Source organism: Salvelinus fontinalis, chromosome 32 (assembly GCF_029448725.1).
Source record: "Salvelinus fontinalis isolate EN_2023a chromosome 32, ASM2944872v1, whole genome shotgun sequence".
NCBI classification, from domain to species: domain Eukaryota; kingdom Metazoa; phylum Chordata; class Actinopteri; order Salmoniformes; family Salmonidae; genus Salvelinus; species Salvelinus fontinalis.
In genome coordinates, this window is record NC_074696.1 from 27,440,062 (window position 1) to 27,454,268 (window position 14,207).

The following is a 14,207-nucleotide window of genomic DNA, read 5'->3' on the forward strand; positions in this document are numbered from 1 at the left end:
TGCTCTACTAACTGAGCTACAGAGGACCGTGCTCTACTAACTGAGTTACACAGGACCATGCTCTACTAACTGAGCTACAGAGGACCGTGCTCTACTAACTGAGTGACAGAGGACAGTACTCTACTAACTGAGCTACAGAGGACCATGTTCTACTAACTGAGCTACAGAGGACCATGTTCTACTAACTGAGCTGCAGAGGACCATGCTCTACTAACTGAGCTACAGAGGACCATGCTCTGCTACCTGAGCTACAGAGGACCATGTTCTACTAACTGAGCTACAGAGGACCAGGCTCTACTAACTGATCTACAGAGGACCGTGCTCTACTAACTGAGCTACAGAGGACCGTGCTCTACTAACTGAGCTACAGAGGACCATGCTCTACTAACTGAGCTACAGAGGACCATGCTCTACTAACTGAGTTACAGAGGACCGTGCTCTACTAACTAAGCTACAGAGGACAATGCTCTACTAACTGAGCTACAGAGGACCGTGTTCTACTAACTGAGCTACAGAAGACCGTGCTCTACTAACTGAGTTACAGAGACCCGTACTCTACTAACTGAGCTACAGAGGACCATGCTCTACTAACTGAGCTACAGAGGACCATGTTCTACTAACTGAGCTACAGAGGACCGTGCTCTACTAACTGAGCTACAGAGGAACGTGCTCTACTAACTGAGCTACAGAGGACCGTGCTCTACTAACTGAGCTACAGAGGACCGTGCTCTACTAACTGAGCTACAGAGGACCGTGCTCTACTAACTGAGCTACAGAGGACCGTGTTCTACTAACTGAGCTACAGAAGACCGTGCTCTACTAACTGAGTTACAGAGGACCGTACTCTACTAACTGAGCTACAGAGGACCATGCTCTACTAACTGAGCTACAGAGGACCATGTTCTACTAACTGAGCTACAGAGGACCAGGCTCTACTAACTGAGCTACAGAGGACCATGCTCTACAAACTGAGTTACAGAGGACCATGCTCTACTAACTGAGCTACAGAGGACCGTGCTCTACTAACTGAGTTACAGAGGACCGTGCTCTACTAACCGAGTTACAGAGGACAGTGCTCTACTAACTGAGCTACAGAGGACCATGCTCTACTAACTGAGCTACAGAGGACCATGCTCTACTAACTGAGTGACAGAGTACCGTACTCTACTAACTGAGCTACAGAGGACCATGTTCTACTAACTGAGCAACAGAGGACCGTGCTCTACTAACTGAGCTACAGAGGACCGTGCTCTACTAACTGAGCTACAGAGGACCGTGCTCTACTAACTGAGCTACAGAGGACCAAGTTCTACTAACTGAGCTACAGAGGACCATGCTCTACTAACTGAGCAACAGAGGACCGTGCTCTACTAACTGAGCTACAGAGGACCGTGCTCTACTAACTGAGCTACAGAGGACCGTGCTCTACTAACTGAGCTACAGAGGACCATGCTCTACTAACTGAGCTACAGAGGACAAGGCTCTACTAACTGAGCTACAGAGGACCATGTTCTACTAACTGATCTACAGAGGACCAGGCTCTACTAACTGAGCTACAGAGGACCGTGCTCTACTAACTGATCTACAGAGGACCGTGCTCTACTAACTGAGCTACAGAGGACCGTGCTCTACTAACTGAGCTACAGAGGACCATGCTCTACTAACTGAGCTACAGAGGACCATGCTCTACTAACTGAGTTACAGAGGACCGTGCTCTACTAACTAAGCTACAGAGGACAATGCTCTACTAACTGAGCTACAGAGGACCGTGTTCTACTAACTGAGCTACAGAAGACCGTGCTCTACTAACTGAGTTACAGAGACCCGTACTCTACTAACTGAGCTACAGAGGACCATGCTCTACTAACTGAGCTACAGAGGACCATGTTCTACTAACTGAGCTACAGAGGACCGTGCTCTACTAACTGAGCTACAGAGGAACGTGCTCTACTAACTGAGCTACAGAGGACCGTGCTCTACTAACTGAGCTACAGAGGACCGTGCTCTACTAACTGAGCTACAGAGGACCGTGCTCTACTAACTGAGCTACAGAGGACCGTGCTCTACTAACTGAGCTACAGAGGACCGTGTTCTACTAACTGAGCTACAGAAGACCGTGCTCTACTAACTGAGTTACAGAGGACCGTACTCTACTAACTGAGCTACAGAGGACCATGCTCTACTAACTGAGCTACAGAGGACCATGTTCTACTAACTGAGCTACAGAGGACCAGGCTCTACTAACTGAGCTACAGAGGACCATGCTCTACAAACTGAGTTACAGAGGACCATGCTCTACTAACTAAGCTACAGAGGACCGTGCTCTACTAACTGAGTTACAGAGGACCGTGCTCTACTAACCGAGTTACAGAGGACAGTGCTCTACTAACTGAGCTACAGAGGACCATGCTCTACTAACTGAGCTACAGAGGACCATGCTCTACTAACTGAGTGACAGAGTACCGTACTCTACTAACTGAGCTACAGAGGACCATGTTCTACTAACTGAGCAACAGAGGACCGTGCTCTACTAACTGAGCTACAGAGGACCGTGCTCTACTAACTGAGCTACAGAGGACCGTGCTCTACTAACTGAGCTACAGAGGACCATGTTCTACTAACTGAGCTACAGAGGACCATGCTCTACTAACTGAGCAACAGAGGACCGTGCTCTACTAACTGAGCTACAGAGGACCGTGCTCTACTAACTGAGCTACAGAGGACCGTGCTCTACTAACTGAGCTACAGAGGACCATGCTCTACTAACTGAGCTACAGAGGACAAGGCTCTACTAACTGAGCTACAGAGGACCATGTTCTACTAACTGATCTACAGAGGACCAGGCTCTACTAACTGAGCTACAGAGGACCGTGCTCTACTAACTGAGCTACAGAGGACCATGCTCTACTAACTGAGTTACAGAGGACCGTGCTCTACTAACTAAGCTACAGAGGACCGTGCTCTACTAACTGAGCTACAGAGGACCGTGCTCTACTAACTGAGCTACAGAGGACCGTGCTCTACTAACTGAGCTACGGAGGACCGTGCTCTACTAACTGAGTTACAGAGGACCGTGCTCTACTAACTGAGCTACGAAAGACCGTTCTCTACTAACTGAGCTACAGAGGACCGTGCTCTACTAACTGAGTTACACAGGACCATGCTCTACTAACTGAGCTACAGAGGACCGTGCTCTACTAACTGAGTGACAGAGGACAGTACTCTACTAACTGAGCTACAGAGGACCATGTTCTACTAACTGAGCTACAGAGGACCGTGCTCTACTAACTGAGTGACAGAGGACAGTACTCTACTAACTGAGCTACAGAGGACCATGTTCTACTAACTGAGCTACAGAGGACCATGCTCTACTAACTGAGCTACAGAGGACCATGCTCTAATAACTGAGCTACAGAGGACCGTGCTCTACTAACTGAGCTACAGAGGACCGTGCTCTACTAACTGAGTTACAGAGGACCGTGCTCTACTAACTGAGCTACAGAGGACCATGCTCTACTAACTGAGCTACAGAGGACCATGCTCTAATAACTGAGCTACATAGGACTGTGCTCTACTAACTGAGCTACAGAGGACCGTGCTCTACTAACTGAGTTACAGAGGACCGTGCTCTACTAACTGAGCTACAGAGGACCATGCTCTACTAACTGAGCTACAGAGGACCGTGCTCTACTAACTGAGTTACAGAGGACAGTGCTCTACTAACTGAGTTACAGAGGACCATGTTCTACTAACTGAGTTACAGAGGACCGTGCTCTACTAACTGAGTTACAGAGGACCGTGCTCTACTAACTGAGCTACAGAGGACCGTGCTCTACTAACTGAGTTACAGGGGACCATGCTCTACTAACTGAGCTACAGAGGACCATGCTCTACTACCTGAGCTACAGAGGACCATGTTCTACTAACTGAGCTACAGAGGACCATGCTCTAATAACTGAGCTACAGAGGACCATGTTCTACTAACTGAGCTACAGAGGACCAGGCTCTACTAACTGATCTACAGAGGACCGGGCTCTACTAACTGAGCTACAGAGGACCGTGCTCTACTAACTGAGCTACAGAGGACCATGCTCTAATAACTGAGCTACAGAGGACCGTGCTCTACTAACTGAGCTACAGAGGACCGTGCTCTACTAACTGAGCTACAGAGGACCGTGCTCTACTAACTGAGCTACAGAGGACCGTGCTCTACTAACTGAGCTACAGAGGACCGTGCTCTGCTAACTGAGTTACAGAGGACAGTGCTCTACTAACTGAGTTACAGAGGACCATGTTCTACTAACTGAGTTACAGAGGACCGTGCTCTGCTAACTGAGTTACAGAGGACCGTGCTCTACTAACTGAGCTACAGAGGACCATGCTCTACTAACTGAGCTACAGAGGACAAGGCTCTACTAACTGAGCTACAGAGGACCATGTTCTACTAACTGATCTACAGAGGACCAGGCTCTACTAACTGAGCTACAGAGGACCGTGCTCTACTAACTGAGCTACAGAGGACCATGCTCTACTAACTGAGTTACAGAGGACCGTGCTCTACTAACTAAGCTACAGAGGACCGTGCTCTACTAACTGAGCTACAGAGGACCGTGCTCTACTAACTGAGCTACAGAGGACCGTGCTCTACTAACTGAGCTACGGAGGACCGTGCTCTACTAACTGAGTTACAGAGGACCGTGCTCTACTAACTGAGCTACGAAAGACCGTTCTCTACTAACTGAGCTACAGAGGACCGTGCTCTACTAACTGAGTTACACAGGACCATGCTCTACTAACTGAGCTACAGAGGACCGTGCTCTACTAACTGAGTGACAGAGGACAGTACTCTACTAACTGAGCTACAGAGGACCATGTTCTACTAACTGAGCTACAGAGGACCGTGCTCTACTAACTGAGTGACAGAGGACAGTACTCTACTAACTGAGCTACAGAGGACCATGTTCTACTAACTGAGCTACAGAGGACCATGCTCTACTAACTGAGCTACAGAGGACCATGCTCTAATAACTGAGCTACAGAGGACCGTGCTCTACTAACTGAGCTACAGAGGACCGTGCTCTACTAACTGAGTTACAGAGGACCGTGCTCTACTAACTGAGCTACAGAGGACCATGCTCTACTAACTGAGCTACAGAGGACCATGCTCTAATAACTGAGCTACATAGGACTGTGCTCTACTAACTGAGCTACAGAGGACCGTGCTCTACTAACTGAGTTACAGAGGACCGTGCTCTACTAACTGAGCTACAGAGGACCATGCTCTACTAACTGAGCTACAGAGGACCGTGCTCTACTAACTGAGTTACAGAGGACAGTGCTCTACTAACTGAGTTACAGAGGACCATGTTCTACTAACTGAGTTACAGAGGACCGTGCTCTACTAACTGAGTTAAAGAGGACCGTGCTCTACTAACTGAGCTACAGAGGACCGTGCTCTACTAACTGAGTTACAGGGGACCATGCTCTACTAACTGAGCTACAGAGGACCATGCTCTACTACCTGAGCTACAGAGGACCATGTTCTACTAACTGAGCTACAGAGGACCATGCTCTAATAACTGAGCTACAGAGGACCATGTCCTACTAACTGAGCTACAGAGGACCAGGCTCTACTAACTGATCTACAGAGGACCGGGCTCTACTAACTGAGCTACAGAGGACCGTGCTCTACTAACTGAGCTACAGAGGACCATGCTCTAATAACTGAGCTACAGAGGACCGTGCTCTACTAACTGAGCTACAGAGGACCATGCTCTACTAACTGAGCTACAGAGGACCGTGCTCTACTAACTGAGCTACAGAGGACCATGCTCTACTAACTGAGCTACAGAGGACCGTGCTCTGCTAACTGAGTTACAGAGGACAGTGCTCTACTAACTGAGTTACAGAGGACCATGTTCTACTAACTGAGTTACAGAGGACCGTGCTCTGCTAACTGAGTTACAGAGGACCGTGCTCTACTAACTGAGTTACAGAGGCCCATGTTCTACTAACTGAGTTACAGAGGACCGTGCTCTAATAACTGAGTTACAGAGGACCGTGCTCTACTAACTGAGCTACAGAGGACCATGCTCTACTACCTGAGCTACAGAGGACCATGTTCTACTAACTGAGCTACAGAGGACCGTGCTCTACTAACTGAGCTACAGAGGACCGTGCTCTACTAACTGAGCTACAGAGGACCGTGCTCTACTAACTGAGCTACAGAGGACCATGCTCTACTAACTGAGCTACAGAGGACCGTGCTCTACTAACTGAGCTACAGAGGACCGTGTTCTACTAACTGAGCTACAGAAGACCGTGCTCTACTAACTGAGTTACAGAGGACCGTACTCTACTAACTGAGCTACAGAGGACCATGCTCTACTAACTGAGCTACAGAGGACCATGTTCTACTAACTGAGCTACAGAGGACCAGGCTCTACTAACTGAGCTACAGAGGACCATGCTCTACAAACTGAGTTACAGAGGACCATGCTCTACTAACTGAGCTACAGAGGACCGTGCTCTACTAACTGAGTTACAGAGGACCGTGCTCTACTAACCGAGTTACAGAGGACAGTGCTCTACTAACTGAGCTACAGAGGACCATGCTCTACTAACTGAGCTACAGAGGACCATGCTCTACTAACTGAGTGACAGAGTACCGTACTCTACTAACTGAGCTACAGAGGACCATGTTCTACTAACTGAGCAACAGAGGACCGTGCTCTACTAACTGAGCTACAGAGGACCGTGCTCTACTAACTGAGCTACAGAGGACCGTGCTCTACTAACTGAGCTACAGAGGACCATGTTCTACTAACTGAGCTACAGAGGACCATGCTCTACTAACTGAGCAACAGAGGACCGTGCTCTACTAACTGAGCTACAGAGGACCGTGCTCTACTAACTGAGCTACAGAGGACCGTGCTCTACTAACTGAGCTACAGAGGACCATGCTCTACTAACTGAGCTACAGAGGACAAGGCTCTACTAACTGAGCTACAGAGGACCATGTTCTACTAACTGATCTACAGAGGACCAGGCTCTACTAACTGAGCTACAGAGGACCGTGCTCTACTAACTGAGCTACAGAGGACCATGCTCTACTAACTGAGTTACAGAGGACCGTGCTCTACTAACTAAGCTACAGAGGACCGTGCTCTACTAACTGAGCTACAGAGGACCGTGCTCTACTAACTGAGCTACAGAGGACCGTGCTCTACTAACTGAGCTACGGAGGACCGTGCTCTACTAACTGAGTTACAGAGGACCGTGCTCTACTAACTGAGCTACGAAAGACCGTTCTCTACTAACTGAGCTACAGAGGACCGTGCTCTACTAACTGAGTTACACAGGACCATGCTCTACTAACTGAGCTACAGAGGACCGTGCTCTACTAACTGAGTGACAGAGGACAGTACTCTACTAACTGAGCTACAGAGGACCATGTTCTACTAACTGAGCTACAGAGGACCGTGCTCTACTAACTGAGTGACAGAGGACAGTACTCTACTAACTGAGCTACAGAGGACCATGTTCTACTAACTGAGCTACAGAGGACCATGCTCTACTAACTGAGCTACAGAGGACCATGCTCTAATAACTGAGCTACAGAGGACCGTGCTCTACTAACTGAGCTACAGAGGACCGTGCTCTACTAACTGAGTTACAGAGGACCGTGCTCTACTAACTGAGCTACAGAGGACCATGCTCTACTAACTGAGCTACAGAGGACCATGCTCTAATAACTGAGCTACATAGGACTGTGCTCTACTAACTGAGCTACAGAGGACCGTGCTCTACTAACTGAGTTACAGAGGACCGTGCTCTACTAACTGAGCTACAGAGGACCATGCTCTACTAACTGAGCTACAGAGGACCGTGCTCTACTAACTGAGTTACAGAGGACAGTGCTCTACTAACTGAGTTACAGAGGACCATGTTCTACTAACTGAGTTACAGAGGACCGTGCTCTACTAACTGAGTTACAGAGGACCGTGCTCTACTAACTGAGCTACAGAGGACCGTGCTCTACTAACTGAGTTACAGGGGACCATGCTCTACTAACTGAGCTACAGAGGACCATGCTCTACTACCTGAGCTACAGAGGACCATGTTCTACTAACTGAGCTACAGAGGACCATGCTCTAATAACTGAGCTACAGAGGACCATGTTCTACTAACTGAGCTACAGAGGACCAGGCTCTACTAACTGATCTACAGAGGACCGGGCTCTACTAACTGAGCTACAGAGGACCGTGCTCTACTAACTGAGCTACAGAGGACCATGCTCTAATAACTGAGCTACAGAGGACCGTGCTCTACTAACTGAGCTACAGAGGACCGTGCTCTACTAACTGAGCTACAGAGGACCGTGCTCTACTAACTGAGCTACAGAGGACCGTGCTCTACTAACTGAGCTACAGAGGACCGTGCTCTGCTAACTGAGTTACAGAGGACAGTGCTCTACTAACTGAGTTACAGAGGACCATGTTCTACTAACTGAGTTACAGAGGACCGTGCTCTGCTAACTGAGTTACAGAGGACCGTGCTCTACTAACTGAGCTACAGAGGACCATGCTCTACTAACTGAGCTACAGAGGACAAGGCTCTACTAACTGAGCTACAGAGGACCATGTTCTACTAACTGATCTACAGAGGACCAGGCTCTACTAACTGAGCTACAGAGGACCGTGCTCTACTAACTGAGCTACAGAGGACCATGCTCTACTAACTGAGTTACAGAGGACCGTGCTCTACTAACTAAGCTACAGAGGACCGTGCTCTACTAACTGAGCTACAGAGGACCGTGCTCTACTAACTGAGCTACAGAGGACCGTGCTCTACTAACTGAGCTACGGAGGACCGTGCTCTACTAACTGAGTTACAGAGGACCGTGCTCTACTAACTGAGCTACGAAAGACCGTTCTCTACTAACTGAGCTACAGAGGACCGTGCTCTACTAACTGAGTTACACAGGACCATGCTCTACTAACTGAGCTACAGAGGACCGTGCTCTACTAACTGAGTGACAGAGGACAGTACTCTACTAACTGAGCTACAGAGGACCATGTTCTACTAACTGAGCTACAGAGGACCGTGCTCTACTAACTGAGTGACAGAGGACAGTACTCTACTAACTGAGCTACAGAGGACCATGTTCTACTAACTGAGCTACAGAGGACCATGCTCTACTAACTGAGCTACAGAGGACCATGCTCTAATAACTGAGCTACAGAGGACCGTGCTCTACTAACTGAGCTACAGAGGACCGTGCTCTACTAACTGAGTTACAGAGGACCGTGCTCTACTAACTGAGCTACAGAGGACCATGCTCTACTAACTGAGCTACAGAGGACCATGCTCTAATAACTGAGCTACATAGGACTGTGCTCTACTAACTGAGCTACAGAGGACCGTGCTCTACTAACTGAGTTACAGAGGACCGTGCTCTACTAACTGAGCTACAGAGGACCATGCTCTACTAACTGAGCTACAGAGGACCGTGCTCTACTAACTGAGTTACAGAGGACAGTGCTCTACTAACTGAGTTACAGAGGACCATGTTCTACTAACTGAGTTACAGAGGACCGTGCTCTACTAACTGAGTTAAAGAGGACCGTGCTCTACTAACTGAGCTACAGAGGACCGTGCTCTACTAACTGAGTTACAGGGGACCATGCTCTACTAACTGAGCTACAGAGGACCATGCTCTACTACCTGAGCTACAGAGGACCATGTTCTACTAACTGAGCTACAGAGGACCATGCTCTAATAACTGAGCTACAGAGGACCATGTCCTACTAACTGAGCTACAGAGGACCAGGCTCTACTAACTGATCTACAGAGGACCGGGCTCTACTAACTGAGCTACAGAGGACCGTGCTCTACTAACTGAGCTACAGAGGACCATGCTCTAATAACTGAGCTACAGAGGACCGTGCTCTACTAACTGAGCTACAGAGGACCATGCTCTACTAACTGAGCTACAGAGGACCGTGCTCTACTAACTGAGCTACAGAGGACCATGCTCTACTAACTGAGCTACAGAGGACCGTGCTCTGCTAACTGAGTTACAGAGGACAGTGCTCTACTAACTGAGTTACAGAGGACCATGTTCTACTAACTGAGTTACAGAGGACCGTGCTCTGCTAACTGAGTTACAGAGGACCGTGCTCTACTAACTGAGTTACAGAGGCCCATGTTCTACTAACTGAGTTACAGAGGACCGTGCTCTAATAACTGAGTTACAGAGGACCGTGCTCTACTAACTGAGCTACAGAGGACCATGCTCTACTACCTGAGCTACAGAGGACCATGTTCTACTAACTGAGCTACAGAGGACCGTGCTCTACTAACTGAGCTACAGAGGACCGTGCTCTACTAACTGAGCTACAGAGGACCGTGCTCTACTAACTGAGCTACAGAGGACCATGCTCTACTAACTGAGCTACAGAGGACCGTGCTCTGCTAACTGAGTTACAGAGGACAGTGCTCTACTAACTGAGTTACAGAGGACCATGTTCTACTAACTGAGTTACAGAGGACCGTGCTCTGCTAACTGAGTTACAGAGGACCGTGCTCTACTAACTGAGCTACAGAGGACCATGCTCTACTAACTGAGCTACAGAGGACAAGGCTCTACTAACTGAGCTACAGAGGACCATGTTCTACTAACTGATCTACAGAGGACCAGGCTCTACTAACTGAGCTACAGAGGACCGTGCTCTACTAACTGAGCTACAGAGGACCATGCTCTACTAACTGAGTTACAGAGGACCGTGCTCTACTAACTAAGCTACAGAGGACCGTGCTCTACTAACTGAGCTACAGAGGACCGTGCTCTACTAACTGAGCTACAGAGGACCGTGCTCTACTAACTGAGCTACGGAGGACCGTGCTCTACTAACTGAGTTACAGAGGACCGTGCTCTACTAACTGAGCTACGAAAGACCGTTCTCTACTAACTGAGCTACAGAGGACCGTGCTCTACTAACTGAGTTACACAGGACCATGCTCTACTAACTGAGCTACAGAGGACCGTGCTCTACTAACTGAGTGACAGAGGACAGTACTCTACTAACTGAGCTACAGAGGACCATGTTCTACTAACTGAGCTACAGAGGACCGTGCTCTACTAACTGAGTGACAGAGGACAGTACTCTACTAACTGAGCTACAGAGGACCATGTTCTACTAACTGAGCTACAGAGGACCATGCTCTAATAACTGAGCTACAGAGGACCGTGCTCTACTAACTGAGCTACAGAGGACCGTGCTCTACTAACTGAGTTACAGAGGACCGTGCTCTACTAACTGAGCTACAGAGGACCATGCTCTACTAACTGAGCTACAGAGGACCATGCTCTAATAACTGAGCTACATAGGACTGTGCTCTACTAACTGAGCTACAGAGGACCGTGCTCTACTAACTGAGTTACAGAGGACCGTGCTCTACTAACTGAGCTACAGAGGACCATGCTCTACTAACTGAGCTACAGAGGACCGTGCTCTACTAACTGAGTTACAGAGGACAGTGCTCTACTAACTGAGTTACAGAGGACCATGTTCTACTAACTGAGTTAGAGAGGACCGTGCTCTACTAACTGAGTTACAGAGGACCGTGCTCTACTAACTGAGCTACAGAGGACCGTGCTCTACTAACTGAGTTACAGGGGACCATGCTCTACTAACTGAGCTACAGAGGACCATGCTCTACTACCTGAGCTACAGAGGACCATGTTCTACTAACTGAGCTACAGAGGACCATGCTCTAATAACTGAGCTACAGAGGACCATGTTCTACTAACTGAGCTACAGAGGACCAGGCTCTACTAACTGATCTACAGAGGACCGGGCTCTACTAACTGAGCTACAGAGGACCGTGCTCTACTAACTGAGCTACAGAGGACCATGCTCTAATAACTGAGCTACAGAGGACCGTGCTCTACTAACTGAGCTACAGAGGACCGTGCTCTACTAAGTGAGCTACAGAGGACCGTGCTCTACTAACTGAGCTACAGAGGACCATGCTCTACTAACTGAGCTACAGAGGACCGTGCTCTGCTAACTGAGTTACAGAGGACAGTGCTCTACTAACTGAGTTACAGAGGACCATGTTCTACTAACTGAGTTACAGAGGACCGTGCTCTGCTAACTGAGTTACAGAGGACCGTGCTCTACTAACTGAGTTACAGAGGCCCATGTTCTACTAACTGAGTTACAGAGGACCGTGCTCTAATAACTGAGTTACAGAGGACCGTGCTCTACTAACTGAGCTACAGAGGACCATGCTCTACTACCTGAGCTACAGAGGACCATGTTCTACTAACTGAGCTACAGAGGACCATGCTCTACTAACTGAGCTACAGAGGACCATGTTCTACTAACTGAGCTACAGAGGACCAGGCTCTACTAACTGATCTACAGACGACCAGGCTCTACTAACTGAGCTACAGAGGACCGTGCTCTACTAACTGAGCTACGGAGGACCGTGCTCTACTAACTCAGTTACAGAGGACCGTGCTCTACTAACTGAGCTACGAAGGACCGTGCCCTACTAACTGAGCTACAGAGAACCGTGCTCTACTAACTGAGTTACACAGGACCATGCTCTACTAACTGAGCTGCAGAGGACCGTGCTCTACTAACTGAGTGACAGAGGACCGTGCTCTACTAACTGAGCTACAGAGGACCATGCTCTACTAACTGAGCTACAGAGGACCATGTTCTACTAACTGAGCTACAGAGGACCAGGCTCTACTAACTGATCTACAGAGGACCAGGCTCTACTAACTGAGCTACAGAGGACCGTGCTCTACTAACTGAGCTACAGAGGACCATGCTCTACTAACTGAGTTACAGAGGACCGTGCTCTACTAACTAAGCTACAGAGGACCGTACTCTACTAACTGAGCTACAGAGGACCATGCTCTACTAACTGAGCTACAGAGGACCATGTTCTACTAACTGAGCTACAGAGGACCAGGCTCTACTAACTGAGCAACAGAGGACCGTGCTCTACTAACTGAGCTACAGAGGACCATCCTCTACTAACTGAGCTACAGAGGACCGTACTCTACTAACTGAGCTACAGAGGACCGTGCTCTACTAACTGAGCTACAGAGGACCGTGCTCTACTAACTGAGCTACAGAGGACCGTGCTCTACTAACCGAGTTACAGAGGACCGTGCTCTACTAACCGAGTTACAGAGGACCGTGCTCTACTAACTGAGTGACAGAGGACAGTACTCTACTAACTGAGCTACAGAGGACCATGTTCTACTAACTGAGCTACAGAGGACCGTGCTCTACTAACTGAGCTACAGAGGACCATGCTCTACTAACTGAGCTACAGAGGACCGTGCTCTACTAACTGAGTGACAGAGGACAGTACTCTACTAACTGAGCTACAGAGGACCATGTTCTACTAACTGAGCTACAGAGGACCGTGCTCTACTAACTGAGTGACAGAGGACAGTACTCTACTAACTGAGCTACAGAGGACCATGTTCTACTAACTGAGCTACAGAGGACCATGCTCTACTAACTGAGCTACAGAGGACCATGCTCTAATAACTGAGCTACAGAGGACCATGCTCTACTAACTGAGCTACAGAGGACCGTGCTCTACTAACTGAGTTACAGAGGACCGTGCTCTACTAACTGAGCTACAGAGGACCATGCTCTACTAACTGAGCTACAGAGGACCATGCTCTAATAACTGAGCTACATAGGACTGTGCTCTACTAACTGAGCTACAGAGGACCGTGCTCTACTAACTGAGTTACAGAGGACCGTGCTCTACTAACTGAGCTACAGAGGACCATGCTCTACTAACTGAGCTACAGAGGACCGTGCTCTACTAACTGAGTTACAGAGGACAGTGCTCTACTAACTGAGTTACAGAGGACCATGTTCTACTAACTGAGTTACAGAGGACCGTGCTCTACTAACTGAGTTACAGAGGACCGTGCTCTACTAACTGAGCTACAGAGGACCGTGCTCTACTAACTGAGTTACAGGGGACCATGCTCTACTAACTGAGCTACAGAGGACCATGCTCTACTACCTGAGCTACAGAGGACCATGTTCTACTAACTGAGCTACAGAGGACCATGTTCTACTAACTGAGCTACAGAGGACCAGGCTCTACTAACTGATCTACAGAGGACCAGGCTCTACTAACTGAGCTACAGAGGA